Source organism: Salvelinus fontinalis, chromosome 10 (genome assembly GCF_029448725.1).
Source record: "Salvelinus fontinalis isolate EN_2023a chromosome 10, ASM2944872v1, whole genome shotgun sequence".
Taxonomy (NCBI): domain Eukaryota; kingdom Metazoa; phylum Chordata; class Actinopteri; order Salmoniformes; family Salmonidae; genus Salvelinus; species Salvelinus fontinalis.
Genome location: NC_074674.1, coordinates 37077192 through 37100977, shown reverse-complemented (window position 1 = coordinate 37100977; position 23786 = coordinate 37077192).

Below are 23786 nucleotides of genomic sequence, written 5' to 3'. Positions count from 1 at the left end.
TGAGCGTTACACCGAGGCCTGTACTCTGGAGCAGGATCGATTTTGAGGTGGAGGGTCAATCATGGTCTGGGGCGGTGTGTCACAGCATCATCGGACTGAGCTTGTTGTCATTGCAGGCAATCTAAAGCTGTGCGTTACAGGGAAGACATCCTCCTCCCTCATGTGGTACCCTTCCTGCAGGCTCATCCTGTCATGATCCTCCAGCATGACAATGCCACCAGCCATACTGCTCATCCTGTGCATGATTTCCTGCAAGACAGGAATGTCAGTGTTCTGCCATGGCCAGCGAAGAGCCCGGATCTCAATCCCTTTGAACACGTCTGGGACCTGTTGGATTGGAGGGTGAGGGTTAGGGCCATTACCCCCTGAAGTGTCCGGAATCTTGCAGGTGCCCTGGTGGAAGAGTGGGGTAACATCTTACAGCAAGAACTGGAAAATCTGGTGCAGTCCATGAGGAGGAGATGCACTGCAGTACTTAATGCAGCTGGTGGCCACACCAGATACTGACTGTTTACTTTGATTTTGACCCCCCCCCCCCCTTTGTTCAGGGACACATTATTCCATGTCTGTTAGTCACATGTCTGTGGAACTTGTTCAGTTTATGTCTCAGTTGTTGAATATTGTTATGTTCATACAAATATTTACACATGTTAAGTTTGCTGAAAGTAAACGCAGTTGACAGTGAGAGAAGGTTTCTTTTTTTGCTGAGTTTTGTTGTCATATCAGGAGATATCGTTACACGACACATTTTTAAGAATGTTAGTTAATTTGGCCAGCAGATAGTGGGGCTAGCTAGCTAGGCTTGATTGGAAGGTAACGTTAAAAGCTAACTGGTAGCCTAGCTAGCTAAAAAATAACAAAATTGTCTTCATTCCAGGGATTTTTTTTTTCACCCATCAAGCTTCAAGGTGACAGCTAACATTTTAAAATGTTTAGGCAAATGTTGTATTACCACTAAATATAATCTTTCTAACAGTAGTTAACTAACTTAGCTATCTAGCTAACTAACTTCTGGTATGGTTATGTGAAATGACAATGTTTTCTTGCAATATGGACACATTTTTTATTCATGATTTATGCATTGACTGTTTGGAGTGGATCACAGACCAACACTACCCCTACGTTCGGTCTGGACTGCGAGGGACTGCCACTGACAACCCAATCTGCACCCATCACATTCATTGTCCATAACAAACAGGGCAGGTAGAGTTATTGAGGGTGTGCAACTTGTATTTTTAGTTAAATAAATTGGCCTATGTTAGCATTTTCGCAAAACACGTGTTTGTATTGGGGCTCTGGATTTGCTAAGCTACATTTTGAAACAGAAATAGGAGAGATTTGATTTGGAAATAGCAGCTTGGATTAAATATGACGATGATTGCCTTTACGTACCATGTATAGACTACTACTGAACATGGTGCAAATGTATGCTGCGATAAGACACCTTCATGTGAAAAATTATGAAAATGATTTTCGGTGCCTGAATAGGTAAAATCATTTGGCCCCTGGACATTTCATATGAGTCTGATTTACGACATTTTCGATCAGACATGTGAGGAGGAAAATTACATCTCATGTAAGGATATGTATTGAAATTATTATAATTTGAAAGAAATACGATACATAAATGATCAGGTAATGACTACAGATATGATACCTTTCTGAAAATACAGTGCATTCGGAAAGTATTCAGACCCCTTGACCTTTTCCACATTTTGATACGTTACAGCCTTATTCTAAAATGGATTTGAAAAAAGTCCTCATCAATCTACACATAATACCCCATAACAACAAAGCGATAACACGTCATTAAAAAAAAAATTGCAACAAAAACAACACAATTACCTTTTTAAATAAGTATTCAGACCCTTTTCTACGAGAATCAAAATTGAGCTCAGGTGTATCCTATTTCCATTGATCATCCTTGAGATGTTTCTACAAGTTGATTGGAGTCCACCTGTGGTAAATTCAATTGACTGGACATGATTTGGAATCATTGATGAAACCTGCTCCAGAGCGCTCAGGACCTCAGACTTGGGCGAAGGTTGACTTTCCAACAGGATAACAACCCTATGCACCTAGCCAAGACAACGAACGTGTATGTGGCCAATAAAATGTGATTTTATTTTATTTTATTTAGCAGGGAGATTTCTGTGGTGTGGATTGAATGCATGTAGATACTGTCTCATTACGGAGAACATCCTAGCTCGGTTTATGCAATTAAGGAAATGCATATTTGGAGCATGTCTATTCCTTATATCTAATAAAATGACATATCAGGAAATATATAGATAAAGATACGCTACATGACCAAAAGTATGTGGACACCTGCTCGTCGAACATCTCATTCCAAAATCATGGGCATTAATATGAAGTTTGTCCCCCCTTTGCTGCTATAACAGCCTCCACTCTTCTGGTGAAGGCTTTCCACTAGATGTTGGAACATTGCTGTGGGGACTGCCATTCAGCCACAAGAGCATTAGTGAGGTCGGGCACTGATGTTGGGCGATTAGGCCTGACTCGCGGTCGGAGGTCCACTTCATCACAAAGGTGTTCGATGGGGTTGAGGTTAGTGCTCTGTGCAGTCCAGTCAAGTTCTTCCACAAACTAGGGCCTTTCCCAAACTGTTTCCGCAAAGTTGTAAGCACAGAATCGTCGAGAATGTCATTGTATGCTGTAGCATTATGATTTCCCTTCTGTGGAACTAAGTGGCCTAGCCCAAATGATGAAAAACAGCACTAGACCATTATTCCTCATCCACCAAACTTTACAGTTGGCACTATGCATTCAGGCAGGTAGTGTTTTCCTGACATCCAAGAAACCTATATTTATCTTTGCCAGATGGAAAAGTTTGATTGATCACTCCAGAGAATGCGTTTCCACTGCTCCGGAGTCCAATGGAGGCTAGCTTTACACCAATCCAGCTTGACATTGTGCATGGCAATCTTACCCTCCAAACGAACAGTTGTTGTGCTGATGTTGCTTCCAGAGGCAGTTTGGAACTCTGTAGTGAGTGACAGATGATTTTTATGCGGTACTGTCTTGTTGGAACCTGACTTGAAAATTGAAAGCCACAGTAAGGCCTTTCTACTGCCAATGTATGTCTATGGAGATTGCATGGCTGTGTGCTCGATTTTATACACCTGTCAGCAACGGGTGTGGCTAAACTAGCCAAATCCACTAATTTGAAGGGGTGTCCAAATACTGTTGTATATATAGTGTATCTATCCCCTGATAGTTATCCTTTTCGCCCAGTGACCCCATTAGATTTTTGCCCAAAGTTTAGAGGAAAAACTAAAACTAAATCTATAGTTTATTTTATTTTGTTTTGCAGTCAAATATTATAGTTTCAGTAACATTTTAGTTTTTCAAATGTTTTTTGTTTTTATTTAATTTTACTAAATTGTTTTTTCAGTTTTAGTTTTTATTTTAGTTTCAGTTTTTGTTTACTATAATAATGTTGGTATGCACATAATTAGCATTCAAAGACAGCAAAGTCCCAACAGCAGTCCCAACACCTTACCACTGTTACACCTGTCTATCTGCGGAGCATTCTCTGGCAGCCAAACAGTTCATTCAGCCTCATTTACTGCCTTTAAAAAAAACATAGCTCATATACCTGACTTACTGAAACAAATGTGGTTACTACTGACAATTGAGATGCACAAACTGTGGCATAAGGGGACGATGAGCAGATAAGAGGCAATCCGTAATTTCCATTAATAAGCGAGCTAGGACGACGTAGTCAAAATAACTATTTGGTCAGCACTTTTAAAATGTACAGCGACAGAATTCAGAACATGGGTTCTTACAATATTCTCCCTGTACACCAATCCAGAACCGTTGGGTAAATAAAGGGGGCATATAAGCAGACAGTGAAAGCTCTTACAATATTTGATTATGACATTTCTCTAAATCAGACTATAGGCTAAATGTGCAACACCAAGTCAGAACAGTAGGCTAAATTATGAGGGGAAAAGGGACCAAATTATTAGGGTGAGGCACACGGGCTACTAACAGCTTCCTACACAACATACACTTAACATTACTTTCTTAGCTACACATATCTCCCTGGCATATTATATAATTTATGCTGCAGCAGACAATACATTTTTGGACTCACCTTGTTGTGCTGTGCTAAATTGAACAGGAAGGTAGCGTGGCGGTCCTTCGCGGGCAAATGTTGTCATAAAAGTCTGGCATTCTCTGGATTTATTGTGCCTTCAAGACAACTGGGAACTTCCTGAATCCTGATGTTAATGATCTTCAGGTCGGAACTCTAGAAAGAGGCCTTAGTTTCCGAATTACGAGCTGGATGACTGTTCAGTTATCTTCCCAGTTATATTGAACTCACTGAAATCAAGTTTTCGCAGTTCCGAGTTAACAGTTGCTTTGAGCGCGGCACAAATCATGCTTCATTGACAGCATGGCCAATGTTGAATGTATATCCTTTTAAACTTGGAAAAGAGACCCTTAGACCCAGACTTGGACTCCACTAGTGATTGCTTTACAATGCTTGCAGTTAGCCACTGATTCCTTCCAAATTACACATTTTGGGATTTGTAATTTCCAACTTGTTGTGTAATATTTATGTCCAATGGCCGATGAACACCGATACATTTTATCTATAATTTCTCTTCATAATTTCTCTTCATATGACAAGAATTGAAAAGTATTTGCGAGTAGATTGTCGACTTTATTCAGGATGATGACTGCTGGCTTGCTAGCTAAGATGTTGAAAGTCTGATGTTGACATGATCAGTCCAATCAAAGCTACTGTAGATATAACGTGATTTGATGTTATTTTATCTGTGGCCAATGAACTTGAGCCTTCTTGGATGGGCACGTCTAATGTAACTCTATGGCAGCACCCAAGGGGCTTGAATTTTCGAGCTCTCCACGTAGATTTTGCAGTGATGTAGTGTCCCCATGAGTGACAGAAAACTGAGCCAATCACAGCGCAACTAGAGAACATCACCAACCCCTAAGCTCCGTATTTTCCGCTGGCTGCCCCACCACCACAGAAAGCACTGAGCTAGACTGATACACCTGCATTTTGGAGCTGCCTTACTCAAGAAAGCAAAAAAAATGTCTGTATGCGGCATTATTAACTCAATGATTTTTTATTTATTTTTACATTGTTTGCAAACTGATATGTGACACATATTAATGCCAAAATAACAAGCAAAACAGGCAAAACATTATAATATACTGTATATACAGTACCAGTAAACATTTTGGACATACCTACTCATTCTAAGGTTTTTCTTTATTTGTTCTATTTTCTACAGTGAAGACATCAACACTATGAAATCACACATATGGAATCATGAAGTTACCAAAAAAGTGTTAAACAAATCAAAATATATTTTATATTTGAGATTCTTCAAAGTAGCCACCTTTTGCCTTGTTGACAGCTTTGCACACTCTTGGCATTCTCTCAACCAGCTGCATGAGGTAGTTACCTGGAAGGCATTTCAATTAACAGGTGTGCCTTGTTAAAAATACATTTGTGAAATTTCTTTCCTTATTAATGCATTTGAGACAATAACTTGTGTTGTGACAAGGTAGGGTTGGTATATAGAAGATAGCCCTATTTGGTAAAAGACCAAGTCCATATTATGGAAAGAACAGCTCAAATAAGCAAAGAGAAACAACAGTCCATCATTACTTTACTCTCAGCTTGACACCTCCAGGGATGGAGATCAAAGGTGTCTGCCGGACACAAAATCATGTTTTATTAATCACAGCTGAAGCAATTTATACAGTAACACCCCTCCTCCAGACCACTCGGCCCGACCAGCCCCGCCAGTGCCTGTTGCATTCAGGGAAGCTAATTTGTCTTTAGAGGACCTCATTTGCATCGACATTACCTGAGGAGAACTTGTAAACGGATCCCACCACCTCTGACCATTTAGACGGAGCTGGCATCTCGGTTTTGTGAGAGGGAACAAGTCAATTGATAGGCAGTGGGGAATGGTTCTGAAATTTTCCTCTAGTGCATTGTAATTACCTGGCACACTGAGTAGTGACTGGTATAGTAGCTGTTCTGCTTCCATGATTTTCGGGACACCGTGGCTGTGGTGTGCATCCAGTGTTGACCGCTCATTCTTTTAATATCTTTACACACCTCTCCAGGAGCTGCATTAGGGAAAAGACATTGTGTGTAATTATGTTGAATGTTGTCATTTGAGGGTGTGCTGGCACTGATCAGTTTGAGTTGTCAGTGTGGTCTTAAGGATAATCTCATGAAACTAAGATACCTACAGTTGTTGACTAAGGATACCAATCAGCTGATCTAATTGTCTTTCATTAATTAGTGATTGTGTTTCACAGTAAGGGATGGTATTCTGTCATTATGAGCTAATTGGAAGTGTCTCTCAAAGCTGGAGGACATTTGCTCCACATGTGCATTTCCCCATCACTCAGAAACCTATAGTTTCTTGCTGTCATATTATGAGAATTGCCTTTGAAAATATTGAGGCATACTGTACGTTTATTTCAAGTGCCATTTACCGTAACTAATTATTTTTTAAGATCTTACAATGAGAGAATCATTGTGCCACTGACAAATAAAGGCACTATGGTGCAAGATACTAGGTACAGTATCATCATTAGTGTCACGTTCCTGACCTATTTCTGTTAGTTTGTTGTATGTGTTAGTTGGTCAGGACGTGAGTTTGGGTGGGCATTCTATGTTTTCTGTTTCTATGTTGGTTTAAGGGTTGCCTGGTATGGCTCTTAATTAGAGGCAGGTGTTTGGCGTTCCTCTAATTGAGAGTCATATTTAGGTAGGTTGTTTCACAGTGTTCGTGGTGGGTGGTTGTCTCCTGTGTCAGTGTTTGTCGCACCATACGGGACTGTTCGGTTTGTTTTTGTATATCGTTCTTTTGTGTAGTCTATTTTCCTGTTCGTGAGTTCTGCGTTGTATGTGAGTTCGCATGTCCAGGTTTGTCTACTCCGTTTTGTTGTTTTGTTAGTTTATAGTCAAGTTCATGTCTTTCGTCTTTTCTGTAAATAAATATGTCAACTCAAGACGCTGCATTTTGGTTTAATCCCTGCTCCTCCTCTTCGGATGAAGAGGAGGAGGAATACCGTTACAATTAGTGTCAGCTAAAAGTGCACATCCTCTGTTAACCACTGCATGAATCAGGTCAGACTGGGTTTCATAACCAGGATCACACTGTGGGTGACTATCCCCCATGGAATACCTCAGACACCACTGGCCCGATTTATACAAATCTTGGGCGAATGATCCGTCTTGCCATAGAGAGCCGGCATTTACAGAATTACACTGATTGGCCCAAGGGGGCTCTATAGTAATCAACGGAAATTCCAAACTTTGAACAAGCGTATCTCTTGTCCCGTTTGAGGTATATTCTGTACCTACAGTGCCTAGTGAAAGTCTACACACCCCTTGCACAGTCTTCACATTTTGCTGAATTAAAATTACATCATTAAAATTACATTTGATTTCTTTCTTACCGATCTATACAACCTATTCCACATTATCTAAGTGAAATAAACATTCTAGAACATTTTACCCCCCAAAAATAAAAATAAAAATGAAAATGTCTTGATTGCGTATGTCTTCACACCCCATAGTTAATACTTAATGGAAGCACCATTGGCAGTTATTACAGCTCTGAATGATTTTGAATAGGATTCTACCAACTTTGCACAACTTTTAGGGCAACATACATTATATCTGTTGTTTTTGTCAAAACTGCTCAAGCTCATTCATTTGTATTCAGTTTTAAGATGTAATGTGAAGACTGTGCAACAGGTGTGCAACAAGTTCCCAAAATGACGTATAAGCTCGACCAGTTACATTTTCCGCAATTGTTTACTGTTGCCTTGTTAATTTATGTTAGTTTGGCAATGAATTGTAATGAATGTGGCCCTGTGCTCAAGTGTAGGTTGTAGTTGATTGAGCTGTGGTGTTAATGAAATGATTGTGACCAAACATCAGGCCTACAGTGTTTCCAGAATTGGTCTTGATATGATTTGTATTTATACATATCTTAAACCCTGTAATATTTAGTTAAACATGCAACTTCATTCTGACATATTGACATGTAAACATATCAACATGACTTACAGGAACCTAGCTATTTTTTTAACCTTGCTACTTTAAGTCAGTTCAAACATTTTTGAACACTCTGGCTTCAAAGTGCATGTAGTGGTCATTCCATGGGGAATTCAACTTTTGTCTATAACTTGCAGTAGATTTAGCTTTCTTCTTCTGGCTAGTTGCAGCATTGAACCATAGCCCACTCTGGGCCGGCCTATACTCCAGCTCATTAGCACTAAGCTGTTGTGGTATCAAACAATTAGCGAAAGGTCACGGCTGTCATTGTAGAGACAGTCTCTCCCACAGAATGTATGTTGCTTCGCCAAAGGTTCTGAATGATCAACTCCGAAATGCTCCACGGCCCCAGGAAACATTTACAGAGTATTTTGAGTTATATCATAGAAGTTAACAGGATGGACAACCATCAAGAAGCACCGCTGATAGCATTGAGAATAATGGATTTCATTTCATTAATAATTTCCTAAAATTGCCTTTACAAATGCAAATACAGCCATTAAACACAGGAACAGTTTCAGATGGTAGAGTAGCGTATTGACGAATGGGTGAAAAACACTCTCCATCTTTGTTTTAAATAAAATCAATTTCAAGTCGTCCTGTACGGCTCAGTTGGTAGAGCATGGTGTTTAAAAAGCCAGGATTGTGGGTTTGATTCCTGTCACCTCCCATACATAAAATCTATGTATGCATAACTGTAAGTCAATTTGGCCTTTTTTCACACCTTATACAGAAAATAATTTACTTTGCCAAGGAACTAGTTTAAGTACATGGAGCATTCACTTTTATTAAACACCAGATGAGATAGGGAAGATGGCTGGATACAAGGGGTGTTTCCCAATATTGTAAGAAATTGTAATAGATACTGAAAACCTGTTATAACAACTTCTCAACACAGGCTATACTTTGCACAACATGCACCAACCCCCCCCCCCCCCTCCCCGCTTTTCTCTCAGACACATTCTGCTCTCATCAGATAACAACCCCAGACACACACACTCAGAACAGGCCCCTGCAACCACAACACGCACACACATTATTTTCAAGGTTGGGACTCGAAGACAAAGAACGATGTTAAGAGCCAATGGAACGTCGACACCAGGCCCGAACAGGACTACTCAAGACCCAGATCGACCAATCCGACGAACAGACTCCCAGAATATACCTACGTCATTTTATTGTATAAATGATCTGCACACCATGTTTCGGGGCCTCTTCCGATGGTTCCTTACGAGCTTGACGAACGAGTCCGTGCAGCACGCTTTGCCAGATATCTTTACCTTTGAATAAACTACCTTTACTATATCTAAAGTCCACCCTGTCTAGCGTCTCAACTTGGTCTCATTTCTCCAGTAACGATTCATCAACAATATGCATACTACCGTGATCAACACTCCCATGCTCCGAGTGAGTTCTTCGAGGGCGTTCTCTTTGAGTATGTTCTTATTAGGACGAGAGTGTGGAGAACGCATACATTTTACATTTGAGAAGCACTGCACACTCCTGTGCTATTGAATTACCGTTTTTTGGGGGGGTCAATTGCGTCATCCGCATGGGAACAGTCTAAATGGGATCCCTTTGACGTCCCAACTCTAATGTCACCCCATTGAAGCTGAACATTTAAACAAGTAAAGTTTAAGGTTAGGATTAGGTAAGGGTTATGGTTTAGGTTAGGGTAAGGGTAGGGGTTAAGATTAGGGTTCGGGTTTAGGGTAGGGGCGTCCAAAGGATTCCGGATAACAACCATCAACATAGCCCATAGGCATGTTGGCTGCTCATCTATCCATGCTGGACTTTTCTGGATCACGACTACCATCTGTAACTGTTATGTCAAACATTTGTAGATCTAAACATCTGATTTAGTGTAATATTGCATTATTGTCAGTAAAGCAATTGATATTGTTAATCCATTTGTGTTTTGTATTATTTAGCTTCATAAAAATATGGGTCCCGCTTTAAATGACATTCAGTTTATAAAGGATTCATAATGCCTGCATAAGCACAACATAAATGTGTTAAAAGGCATCTATAACAATATGTCATGCTGTAAAAAGAGTTCATAAATGTGGCATAACTATGTGAAATAATCACGAATGTCAAATGTGACATAACCCACTTACACTACATGACCAAAAGTATGTGGACACCTGCTCGTCGAACATTTCATTCCAAAATCATGGGCATGGTACTTCCAGAGGCAGTTTGGAACTTGGTAGTGAGTGTTGCAAGAGAGGACAGACGATTTTTATACACTTCAGCAATCGCCGGTCCTGTTCTGTGAGCTTGTGTGGCCGACCACTTCACGGCTGAGCCGTTGTTTCTCCTAGACATTTCCACTTCACAATAACAGCACTTATAGTTGACCGGGGCAGCTCTAGCAATTTGACAAACTGACTTGTTGGAAAGATGACGGTGCCACGTTGAAAGTTGCTGAGCTCTTCAGTCAGGCCATTCTACTGTCAATGTTTTTGTATGGAGATTGCATGGCTGTGTGCTCGATTTTATACACACTGTCAGCAACAGGTGTGGCTGAAATAGCCAAATCCACTAAATTGAAGGGGTGTCAACATACTTTTGTATATATAGTGTGTGTTGAATATTCCAAAATCATGGGCATTAATATGGAGTTGGTCCCCCTTTGCTGCTATAACAGCCTGCACTCTTCTGGAAAGGCTTTCCCCTAGATGTTGGAACATTGCTGCAGGGACTTGCTTCAATTCAGCCACAAGAGCATTAGTGACGTCGGGCACTGATGTTGGGTGATTAGGCCTGGCTCGCAGTCGGCGTTCCAATTCATCCCAAAGGTGTTCAATGGGATTGAGGTCAGGGCTCTGTGCAGGCCAGTCAAGTTCTTCCACACTGATCTCGACAAACCAGTTCTGTATGTACCTCGCTTTGTGCATGGGGGCATTGTCATACTGAAAAAGGAACTTCCCCAAACTGTTGCCACAATGTTAGAAGCACAGAATAGTTTAGCATGGCATTGTATGCTGTAGCATTAAGATTTCCCTTCACTGGAAGTTTTTCAGCGGCAGGGACTGAGAGACTAGTCAGGATCGAGCGAAAGATGAACGGAGTAAATTACAGAGAGATCCTTGATGAAAACCTGCTCCAGAGCACTCAGGACCTCAGACTGTGGCAAAAGTTCACCTTCCAACAGGACCATGGCCCTAAGCACACAGCCACGACAACGCAAGAGTGGCTTCGGGACAAGTGGCCCAGCCAGAGCCAGGACTTGAACCTGATCTAACATCTCTGGAGAGACCTGAAAATAGCTTTGCAGCAACGCTCCCCATCCAACCTGACAGAGCTTGAGAGGATCTGCAGAGAAGAATGGGAGAAACTACACAAATACAGGTGTGTCAAGCTTGTAGCGTCATACCCAAGAAGATTCAAGGCGGTAATCGCTGCCAAAGGTGCTTCAACAAAATACTGAGTAAAAGGTCTGAATCCTTATTTAAATGTGATATTTCAGATTTTAATTTCGATACATTTGCCCCCCAAAAATCTAAAAACCTGTTTTTGCTTTGTCATCATGGGGTATTGTGTGTAGATGGATGATGGAAAAATAAGGCTGTAATGTAACAAAATGTGGAAAAATTCAAGGGGTCTGAATACTTCCCGAATGCACTAGAATTATGAAGTTAAAAGTTTGTTTATGTAGTTATCTTGTGTCATCTGTATTGCCATTCTGTATTCCTCATGAATAGATAGCTACCAATTCTTTCTGTCTAGCTAGCTAGCTGGTTATCCCCATTTACTTACCATGGGGTTGCGATCTACACACACTAGAGTGGGTGTTTTAGTTAGGTAACATGACAAAACTAACACAGTATGAATTTATTAATGTATCAAGATAAAATATTGTAGTCAGGCAACATTTGAGATGTGAATGGGCAACATTTCATTCGAAGTCAGAGTTTATTTCTCTTGCTTCAGCCCAAATAATGTCTGCCACTGATTTAAATCATTTTTTGCATAGTTTTTTACATGGTTGCATTTTTGTACACACTTTCCGTTGAAGCTTGCATCGATTCATAGTTCAAAATGTGTACAAGTGGAGTATGCATCCGAGAAGTGCCCTCTGTGCTCAGTTTTGCATACTTTGATTTGGACTCGGAGCACAGTAGTATTCATATTGAGAAACACCCAAGGTTATCGTCCAAGAAGCCTTGAGAGCAAGAGGTGCAATATTGACAGAGTGGGAATTAGCATTTTTATTATAAAATGCCAATAGATTCTGATTCTTATCTATAACTTGCTAAAGGTGACTAAGGGTATACTGGGAACATGATCATTAATCAAATAACATTGATCTCTTGTGTTCCTCTCTTTTTTCAGATAATACTCACTAAAATGCATTTGTTAGAGCAACCTGTCCTACTTCTTTGCACATAAAAAAAAAATAGGAAAAGCATTGTACTCAGAAATGTTGTGTAATCTCTCAGGACACATTTGGTAAAGTGTTTGACATGTATCCACATGAACATATAAGTAGAAGCTTGAGGTATTAAAGTAACTAACAGTGGTTGGTTTGGTATTCCATTGTTCCTATGCAGCTGTTGGTTTGTCAAGACTAATCTTCTTTATTTGCTCTCAAACAAATGCTGTCTCTACAAACTGCCCAAGGATTCAGAGACCAGTTTAACATATAAATTCAGCAAGAAACGTCCCTTTGTTAGGACCCTGTCTTTCAAAGATAATTCTTAAAAATCCAAATAACTTCACAGATCTTCATTGTAAAGGGTTTAAACACTGTTTCCCATGCTTGTTCAATGAACAATAAACAATTAATAAACATGCACCTGTTGAACAGTCGTTAAGACACTAAAAGCTTACAGACGGTAGGCAGTTAAGGACACAGTTATGAAAACGTAGGACACTAAAGAGGCCTTTCTACAGACTCTGAAAAACAACAAAAGAAAGATGCCCAGGGTCCCTGCTCATCTGCGTGAACATGCCTTAGGCATTCTGCAAGGAGGCATGAGGACTGCAGATGTGGCCAGGGCAATAAATGTCCATACTGTGAGACGCCTGAGAGAGCGCTACAGGAAGAAAGGACGGACAGCTGAGCGTCCTCGCAGTGGCAGACCACGTGTAACAACACCTGCACAGGATCGTTACATCCGAACATCCCACCTGCGGGACAAGTACAGGACGGCAATAACAACTGCCCGAGTTACATCAGGAACACAAAATCCCCCCATCAGTGCTCAGACTGTGCTCAGTGCTCAAACCCACCTTCGCTGGACCAGACAGGACTGGCAAAAAAATGCTCTTCACTGACGAGTTGCGGTTTTGTCTCACCAGGGGTGATGGTCGGATTTGCGTTTATCGTCAAAGGAATGAGCGTTACACCGAGGCCTGTATTCTGGAGCAGGATCGATTTGGAGGTGGAGCGTCCATCATGGTCTGGGGTGGTGTGTCACAGCATCACTGGACGGAGCTTGTTGTCATCGCAGGCAATCTAAAGCTGTGCGTTACAGGGAAGACATCCTCCTCCCTCATGTGGTACCCTTCCTGCAGGCTCATCCTGACATGACCCTCCAGCATGACAATGCCACCAGCCCATACTGCTCATTCTGTGCGTGATTTCCTGCAAGACAGGAATGTCAGTGTTCTGCCATGGTCAGAGAAGAACCCAGATCTCAATCTCATTGAGCACGTCTGGGACCTGTTGGATCGGACGGTGAGGGCTAGGACCAGTTCCCCCCAGAAGTGTCTGGGAACTTGCAGGTGTCTTGGTGGAAGAGTGGGGTAATCTCACATTTAGAACTGGCAAATCTGGTGCAGTCCATGAGGAGGAGATGCACTGCAGTACTTAATGCAACTGGTGGCCACACCAGATACTGACTGTTACTTTTGATTTTGACTCCCCCTTTGTTCAGGGACACATAATTCCATTTCTGTTAGTCACATGTCTGTTGAACTTGTTCAGTTCATGTCTCAGTTGTTGAATCTTGTTATGTTCATACAAATATTTACACATGTTAAGTTTGCTGAAAATTTACACAGTTGACAGTGAGAGGACGTTTCTTTTTTTGCTGAGTTTATATGAATATACTCAACTACATCTAAATTTATACGAAAAGAATAACACAAAGTTTCAGGTTCTTTATTGTGTGTCAGATCTCAGGACTGTTTAGTTCACCAGGTTCATTGTGGAGGACTTGCATATGGCCATGGAAAATAAATGAGCTTTTCAAAGTATGTGTAGGTGGAATAATTCAGTGAAGATGTGCTACAATAAACACAATTATGCCTATGAACCCTCAACAGCAGCTTGCAGTGGAGAGAGAGTCTGGGCATATCAACTCCCACATTGACAAGTTATCAGTGATTCCAATATACTGTAGCTATTGCTACCTTGTTTGTGTGTGTGTATGTGTGTGTGTGTATTTGTTTGTGTTTTCCGGTTTGTTTATGTATGCGTGTGTGTATGTGTGTGTGGCTTTGTGTGTGTCTATGTGTTTTTAGGGGTTTGTGTTTTATTTATTTTTAAATTATATATATTTTTTCAGCCAATTTGTGTGAGCGAGAGTGTGTGTGTGTGTGTGGGGGGGGGGGGGGGAGGTGGCATTACAAAGGAAAGCCTGTGAACCCACCTGTTTAATGATTTAATTTGCATATCCAGGACATCCAGAAAGACCAAAGGCAAACAATGTGACGAGTCAATAATAGAATCTAACAGATAGTGACTGTACAACAGCAAAAGTGTTTCAAAGAAAGTTACTCTGATTGTGTTGGCATTGATTGTCCTCATTAAGACCGGATACTTTGACTAGGCAGCTTTAATTGCATGGGAATCTATCCAGCTAGAAATAGAGAGCAGAAGTGCAGTACAGTGAAAATCTACAGAGAAATCTTGAAAATTTTGGAACATGATTTCTTCACAAGAAAGATGTGATTTTATAAATGTTCAACGTAAATGTTATAAATGTGCCCCTTTGAAGCATATACAGTATACCACTAAAACAAGAAACCAATGGTGATTTGCACCAATAGTAGAACAAGTTAAACATTCTTGCACTGCTTTAACCAATTTCTTTACCCATCCTCCAATCAGAGAAAGAGGGCTGGCTAGGCTACAAATGTAATATCTATCTGAAGACCAACAGTGATGCAGCCCAAAAAAGCCTGCTCACACTCAGCTATTTCCAATGATTTCCCCTTTTGAGTGGAGAGGTTTCGATAGCCGCCTGCGAATGACTAAAGGATTAAAAAGGCCCTTCCTTACGCAGCAGTGCAGGCACCCTGTGTGCTTTACCTTAGCAAGCCTCACCTCCTCCTCTTCCAGCTAATGGCTTTCATAGCTCACTGTCTGTCAGAGCCTGAAGGAGCGGGGATGGCCATTATGGGTGACTGCCTCAGCCCCGCAGGGATTGGCCACCTGTAAGGAAGTGACTAAACAGGAACAGGAACAGAGCGGCTTATGGACAGGTGGTGTGCGCCATGGGGGGCCAGAAGGGGCGAGAGTTAGGGTGAGGGAATCATCATTCCGACCCCTATGATGTGTCCTTTTAAAAGCTTTTTATCCTGACTTTTTTGGCCATGATTGTTTGTAGCTTGTACATGCACAAGCACGCAGACAGACAAGCACTCACGCACCTACACAATGCTTTGCATACAATACATACAAGTTACAGTAATATACTAATTGTCTGTCTGATCTTTCTATCTTTGTTCAATCATTTTAATTGCAGCAGAGGTTGTACATGTCTCGTGTGAATCACAATGGAATAATGTTAACCACTTCTCAAATCCAACCACCCGCCCTTGGCATGTTTACCTGCACAGTGCTCATAATTTGAATAAGCAGCCATTCAAATTGCTGTGAATATGGCTAGGGAATAACTTGTCTTTTTGCAGCATCAACCACAAACAAGATATCAATTTTTGCTGTCATAATGTCACCGTATAATCTCTTGAATTTATTATTAAACACTTTGGAACAGCAACTTTCCGTAACAAAAAAATCCACAAAATATGTTGTCTCCCAGGATATTCTCATCTGAATTGATTCGGTCACATGGTCATTAAAATGTGCCGTTTCTCAGACTGGGAGATTTATGGTCAGATGGAGGGTTTGGAAGAGGTAAATTCATTGCGGTGTGTTGCACTCGCTAAGGCACCACCTGTTCAACAGCAAATCCAAGGGGAATCACTGCAATTTATTACATACCCACTCTGGAGAACAGCTTGTTTGGCGCTCCATGCCCACTGGATAGTTTGGAACTCAGCCCACCAGTTCTAGTGGAACTCGTGAAACTTCTCCAGATACCTAGACTAGACACGTATCATACTTTTTCGATTAAGTTTTAACTTAATAAAATTAATAATTTAAAAGTTTTTCTTCGAACAAGAGGTTGTGGTGGGTTATTAAACAAACAAGTTACAGGGATACAATGTCTCGTTGTAAATGTAGCCTATTTGCATCTGCAGCTTGATAAAATTATCAATGTTTTTTCCTTGGCCTTAAGACCTAAACCCTGTTGCAATTTTATACTTCCTCCTGACACCGTCATGTAAAAAGGGCATGTTTATTCCAGCTAATGATTTTTAAGGTGCCTCGTGATACAACTGCAGTCTCAGATAAACAACAGTAGGGGTTAGAGAGCTCCGAGCTGTATCTGCATGGTGGCTATAATTGGCTGAGAATAGAGAGCACAACTTCCCTGCTTCTCTTAATGGATTGAATCACCTCTCAAGATTTCCAAAACAAATTAAATGAACTGAGTCAATATGATATGTCGATATATATTTTTAATGATGGATTACTGTGCTCTCATTGGATTGATACTGAAAGTTCAAAATACCAGTAACAGCTGTTCTATTAAAGGAACTCAATATGCGTATAATCTGGCACTAATATTTCTGAATCCAGAACAAGGATTATATGCCATGTAAGATAAGTATGATGTCTAGAGTAGCATACCATAACCCCATGTGTATCTGCAGCATCCAGAAGATGGCACTATTCACAACAGAGTAACAATGTAGAGACAGCGTGAGTGACATCTGGGTAGACAGCCAAAAACAGAGGCAGAATAAGGTTATAGATTCAGGACTACTTTCTTGTTGCTACCATTGCAGAGACCTGGGGAGTGAGTTTATGACTGTGTCTGATTGTGTGTTGCTGAAAATGAATTCAATTAGCACACTATCCCATGGATGAGAGATGCCTTGAAGGATAAATGAGTGTGAGATTGAATTATGCTCGCACTATATCAGATTAATGCTAGATCCAATTATTTAGTTCATCGTCTGTTGTTGTTTTCACTCAAAGATGTTTATGCACACTGATAATCTTACTACTTGTATTAAATAATATCTGGAACCCGAAAGTCTTTCAGACAATAAAAATACCTTTTTTTCAGTAAGACTTTACTCTGTAGTAGAGGACTTGCACACCTGTCTGCTTTCCAAGTGAAGACCAAAACATACTGTTTGTAGTGCAGTAACCATATCATATTCACAACTGTCTAAGACGCCATCCAATCACTTGCTATGGTGTCTTTAAATTAGACATCTTGCTTTAAAAGTTATGGTTACATTATATAATTCCCCTTTTGGCTTAATCCGGTAATGAGCATAGTTTATTATTAATTGCCTATTTGAATTCCATTACAAGAATGGAAAGACACAGGCGGTTCATCCATTTCATCTCCCAATTATTTAATATAAGTTTGATGTAGATGATGAAGCAAAATGGCCATAATCTGTTAATAGCATCTTGTTCCAAAGATATCAAGAACTGTCTGGCTTAAAGTAGAACACTTCTTCAAATGGACAGTGTCAGGATAATTGAAATGTTGTGAACAAGATTTATCATTTGGTCTCACAATCCAGATATTTTATTGTGTTACCCTTCGCAGTCACCAATCCTTAATTCAGGTGTCTTTAGGACAGTGCAAACAAACTTTGATGAATAACCTCTGATACATTTTTTGGACTAGATATGATTTTCGTGAGTAGAATTATTTCCATATTTAGACTGATGTTAACAAGAGACCAGAAACAAACTGTCCTTTGATTGGTCTGATTCATGGCATGGCTGAATTTTACTAGAATAACATTACACCACAGTCACAGCAACGTTTTATCAAGAAGTTTACAGTATTTTGTAATTGGGTGAGCAACCATCTTGGGTTTTTGTGTGAAATTGATTGGAAACTTTTCTGTTGGACTCAGTTGACTTTCTCTGCCAAAATTGCTTAAAATGTCATGTCCCTCTCAGGTTGTGTGAATGTTTATTTACATACCATTTTCCCAGGATGAAACATTTCTTGAGGTAATAAAAATGAGTTTTCTCACCGCTCGTTTTAATTGGATTTACTTAATTTCACAGGACCAATTTACAATTCATTATCTTCCAATTTTCCAACCATGAGGAAGGTGCATTCTGGGTTAATTGTTGTTTAATGGAGAATCACGGCAAAATAAAAAAACATGTATTCAAATGTCATTTGTACAAATGCACAACGTTGAAAGCTGATAACACACCTGCTGGCTGAGAGGAACAATGAGGACTCACGTAGATGATGGATGAACAATTATGATATCAAAGTTCAGTAGAATGTTTTATCTAATAACTAGCCTTTCATTGTCCTACGATTTGTTAATTCATTTCATTGATAAGTTTGCTGAAACTCTGGTCCATCTTTAGCTTATTTTGGGATAGAAGCAGATGAAAGGAATCTGGAAATATATAGGAATCGTCTGTACTTTTGTTTGATGCATGATGCAGCTTTGTAGTAAAAGGGCATCATACATATCTTGGTATGGATGCCCTCAGAATATCTTGGATCAGAGTAAAACAAAACTCATTTGCCAAATCATAAGGAATTTTTCATGGACATGTACACTGACTCCATACTGCTCAACAGTGCTTATTACAGTAGATATCACATGGAATATGGACAAACATCCATACATAACTTAGTACTATCATACTTAACTTTTCTTTTAACTTCACAGAATTTTTGGGGGTTCGAAGATGCCCTAAAAATGAAACACACCAGACAATATTGGATTCTTATTCTCAGTATTTTTTTTAGGGGGGTTGGCTTTTGGATATGAATCACAAAAGTATAAGGGAATAAAGTATAGCTGCAATTGGCACCAGCTAGTGTCAGACAAATGCAGTTGCTCAGCCGGACAACAGGAGGTGAGGGCATGATTTGAATTGGAAACTTCTGTAAGTCACAATGACAACCAAACAGATCCCTGCTGTGAGACACAGGATTGATTCATCATCTTACTGACGGCACACCTTGAATAACTTAAACCATAGTTACACATCCTGGTACATATTGAACATTTAAGGGACATAAAGAAAAGCATGGACATGTGACTGTCCTAATATGGACAGTGTGTAGGTACAGTATATACAGATATCAAGGAGATTTGGAGTCTTGGATTTACCTTGTTTATGTATTTACGCTTCATATATCTACTTCCCCAACCTGCGAGTGAAGCTGTATTGTAGATCATGTGCTATTTACAGAACAGATGGGGGATTTACTTGGAATGCATGGAATCCGCCCGACGACAGCCTCCAATTTGTCAAAGACCAGTGAATTGGAGTTTGAAACCCCTTGATTCATGAGATTACTGTCAGGGGAATAACTGTGTTTCAAGCCTGTCAGTCGTCCTATTCTCCCGCTGGGCCCGGATTCACAGATACAAAGAGTGAATAGATAAATACCCTCTCACTTGTAAGATATGCCTCTTCTTTGTCTGTAGGTTCAAAGCCTGGTCAGCCTGTGATGTCTCACCTGTCATCTCTCTCTCTAGGCCCCTCCTACAGTGCATGACAGTTAATCCACAGGGATGCCCCACAGAGGCAGAAGTATAAACTAGCCTTAGCATTGGCATTCACTTGGGCCGAGAGGAAAACCTTGTTCTTTGTATCACAGTCAGTTCTCGGGCAATTTACTTCCTGAAACATCCTCAAGCTAGCAGTTTCTTTCAAGAAAGGAAAAGAAAGCATTGAGAGGTCTGAGAGGTGGCTCATAAATTGTACTTAACCATCATTGACTGGGTATTCCTTTCAATAGGAGTGCTTCTACAATCCTAAGGCGTTAACCTGCCCTTGACTGGAAATTCATATTTATTGCGGCTGCTCAGGCAGTGATTTATGTTGTTTTTCTTGCAACAGCCAAAAATAATGCGGCAGCTCCGCCATAGGCAGGTCCCTCCTCCCCTTGTCTGCTCTCTAACAGCCATGAAAAGCTTCAGAACTGGGTGCCACAGAGTGGTGATTTGAATACATGAACACACACAAACACTCAGTCTCTCTCACACAAACACTCACACACACACACACATGCACAGGCACTTACATGCATAGAGAAAAACAACATGTCTACACAGAAAAGCAAATCATGTAGACAGAAACAGCACATGGACAGCAACAGCAGAAGAGATTACTGTAATCTGGTGAAGGAGGGAGGGTTAATGAGTTGCTTGTTATCTGATATATTTTCAGAGGCTCGGAGGACGAGCCATAACAAAGTGTGAGTCAAGCAAAATAAAGTTAATAGGCACTTTGTCACCGAGCAGTCCGCAGAGTCAGGCCCAGCCTCTGTGGCCTATTTAACAAATAAGAGCAAGGAGAAAAGCATTCGCTTCAGCATAATCAGTGGTTATGCAGCATCGAGTCAAGCTGATTTGGCAAGGGGAAGGTAGCAAGAGAGCACAGATAAATGGGAGCACAGTTAGGGGACAAGGAGTGATGGATTTTCACCTACTGTACCAGAATAAATGTCAATGAAATTAATAAATGTGACTACCTACCACATTAGGGACAAGGCATTAGGAGACCAACACATTTTGGCAACATATCTGGACATATTATAATTTCTTTAACAGAAAACGTCAAAGAGAAATCCATATACCAGGATAAATGAGCAAACAAATATTCAAACCCTAAGCCAATCAGTAAGATACACTTCTGTCTCCCACCAGTACTTATTGTATGTGGGTACATAGTGGCTCATTCCCCAAGCATGTTGCATTGGCGTCCCACTCTACAGTTGAAAAACTGTCACAGTAAGTGAGCTCCGATCTGAATTAGGACACAAAGTTATCAGGGTGCCATCATCCAGTGCGATCATTTCCAAAGTACGGATAAGCCTGTCTTTCCCCTTCTCTCTTTTCCACCCTCGTTCTCTTCTCCTCCACAAGACAAGAGACATGTTGAAGTGAGACAACATGGATTATAGATAACATATGGGAGGATTGCGGCTGCCCCAGGCTTTCTTTGAGTGGCTGGCTGGCTGCTCTTTGCAATACTAGCTATAATTTACTGCTGGTGGCAACTGTGTGGAGTAATGAAATTGTCTGTCTGCTTCAGAAAATAATGCAGTGCTGTGAAGGAAATTCAAATTACCAAGCGAAGGGCAGACACCATTTAATTTGCAAATGAGAAGATAAGTGTATAGTAGTGCTGTCCACCCAGTTATGTATGCTCAAGTGTTATCATTTGCATAAGGTAGCTAGATATACACGCTTCTTATTGGCTAGAGTGCAGGGCTGTTCACTATATTGTTATGTTCCCACAGTTGCCTATTGTTAGTTGATTGATATCTCACTGCATGGATGCTGGATCTCCTCTTCTGTGCCCAAGATAGCTAGCCCTACTAGCCTACACCCTGTATAAGACAGTTCTAGTGCTCTGTATTATTGACCTTGGAAGCTGATCATTAGTTAACCACCTAAACTAATATAATGGTCGTGGACTCAGTTTGTGCCCACGCACAACATCAGAACAGTATTTATCAAGCACATTTTCTCAAACTGACGGTTTTCTTTTCCCCATCGCAGGGTGAAAGTCCAAAGAGGATTTCACAAAAAAAAATGGGGTATGATATGAGTTAGAAATCGTGTTAGAAGTTAGCGGCCCTAACATATCTTTCTGGTGGAGAAAATGGCTATGAAATTCCTCCCCTTCTGATTTACTGTAGAAGGGGAAGCAACTCGGTTGCAAGCCCATTTCAAGGCAATCACACATAACACAATAAAAATTCAGTGTGGATCCCCCCACTGTTCTTCACTATACTTTTTTTCATTTGCTCTGAGACAAAGACATCTCACAGGAAGAGATAAAGACTGAATACTGCTACTGTAACTTTCATACAGAAAGAGATGAAACACAGAGAATGAAACAATAATTGTGAGACAATGGTACTGAGGGTTGGCATTGATGTTGGGTAAGGATTTAGGGCTGAAACCTTGATCTGTGACTGGTGTACTGTCAAATGATTTCTTTGCCCTCATGGATTTACAGTCATTCCATTTTCTTGAGTTTCTTTTCTTTGTTGAACACCTTTTAAATTTTTCAGGCTGTGATTCAGGCAATGAAGATATATTTATTTTGTTATGTTGTTTTGTTAACACTCTTTCCCATCATAATCACCTAACTGAAAGAGTTGTTTTAAAACGTCAGAGCAGCACAGTAGACAGGCCTTGAGTATATTCAGACACAAAGTAGATGTTTTTATTGCACAGAGTGAGGCATAAAGTCTGCCTCATCCAAACCCAATTACTATTTTTAATTAGCTCTATGAATCTGTGTTTGTGTGTTGGTTTGTGTGTGTGTGTGTGTTGGTTTGTGTGTGTGTGTGTTGGTTTGTGTGTGTGTGTGTTGGTTTGTGTGTGTGTGCGTTGGTGCCTGTGTGTGTCTATTTTGTTGCCTCTCCGACACGCTTGGATCGTTCTGCTGCTTATTTCCCTATGCACAGCTGAAGTTATCCTACGTCGAAAATGTTCCCTATGCTAATAAGTCCCCAATTAGTCCTTGTTGTTTTGACTGGAGACTAGTTTTCATATTTCATATTAGGTCATGCATTTCAACACTTTCCCCCGACCAGCAGGAGTTCTCCATCCCTGGCCATTTGATCTGCAGCTCTGAGAGAGTTAGGTTCCCAGTGGTCATGCTGGCTGGAGTTGAGGGGAAGACTTAAGTAGAGCACTGACCACAGCTACACGAAATGGGAATCTGAGAAATGTCAATTTTTTCTAGTGGTTAGGAGTGTGAGAGTGTTGGATACTGATATTCAATAGGATCATACATACAGTAATTCCCATGTTGTGAGCGATTCAAACCCAAAATGCATATATAATGACATATTGTACTGTCGCTTCAATAACATAATCCTCTGAGCTTTAAGAATGCTTAATCTCACCAAGGCTAGTGCTCATTGAACCTGCCTTCGGAGTGGGACATGCTCTGCTATGAGTTGGCAGTGAATTTCCCACATGGGTTTGTGCCTCGTCTTTTTCAGTACCTCATGCTCACTTCTCAGCTTGCCACAGTACTATGCAAAGGGCCAAGGAGCATTTCAAAAACGATTTTTCTAGCTGAATTTAATTTATTAAAGGATATTATGTAAGTATGGCAATTAATGTAATGAATTGGTGGATACCATTTTTATGTTTCTGGGTGCAGTATGAAGGAAGTTAGATGTAGTTTTGCGATCCAATGAAAACTAACGTCTGAAAGTCTACAAGTACGCTAGCATATGCTAACGTACCTGTAGACTTATGAATATACATATATACTGTACATATACTGAGTGTACAAAGCATAAAGACCACCTTCCTAACATTGAGTTGCAACCCCCATTTTGCCCTAAGAACAACCTCAATGTGTCAGGGCATGGACTGTACAAGTTGTCGAAAGCATTCCACAGGG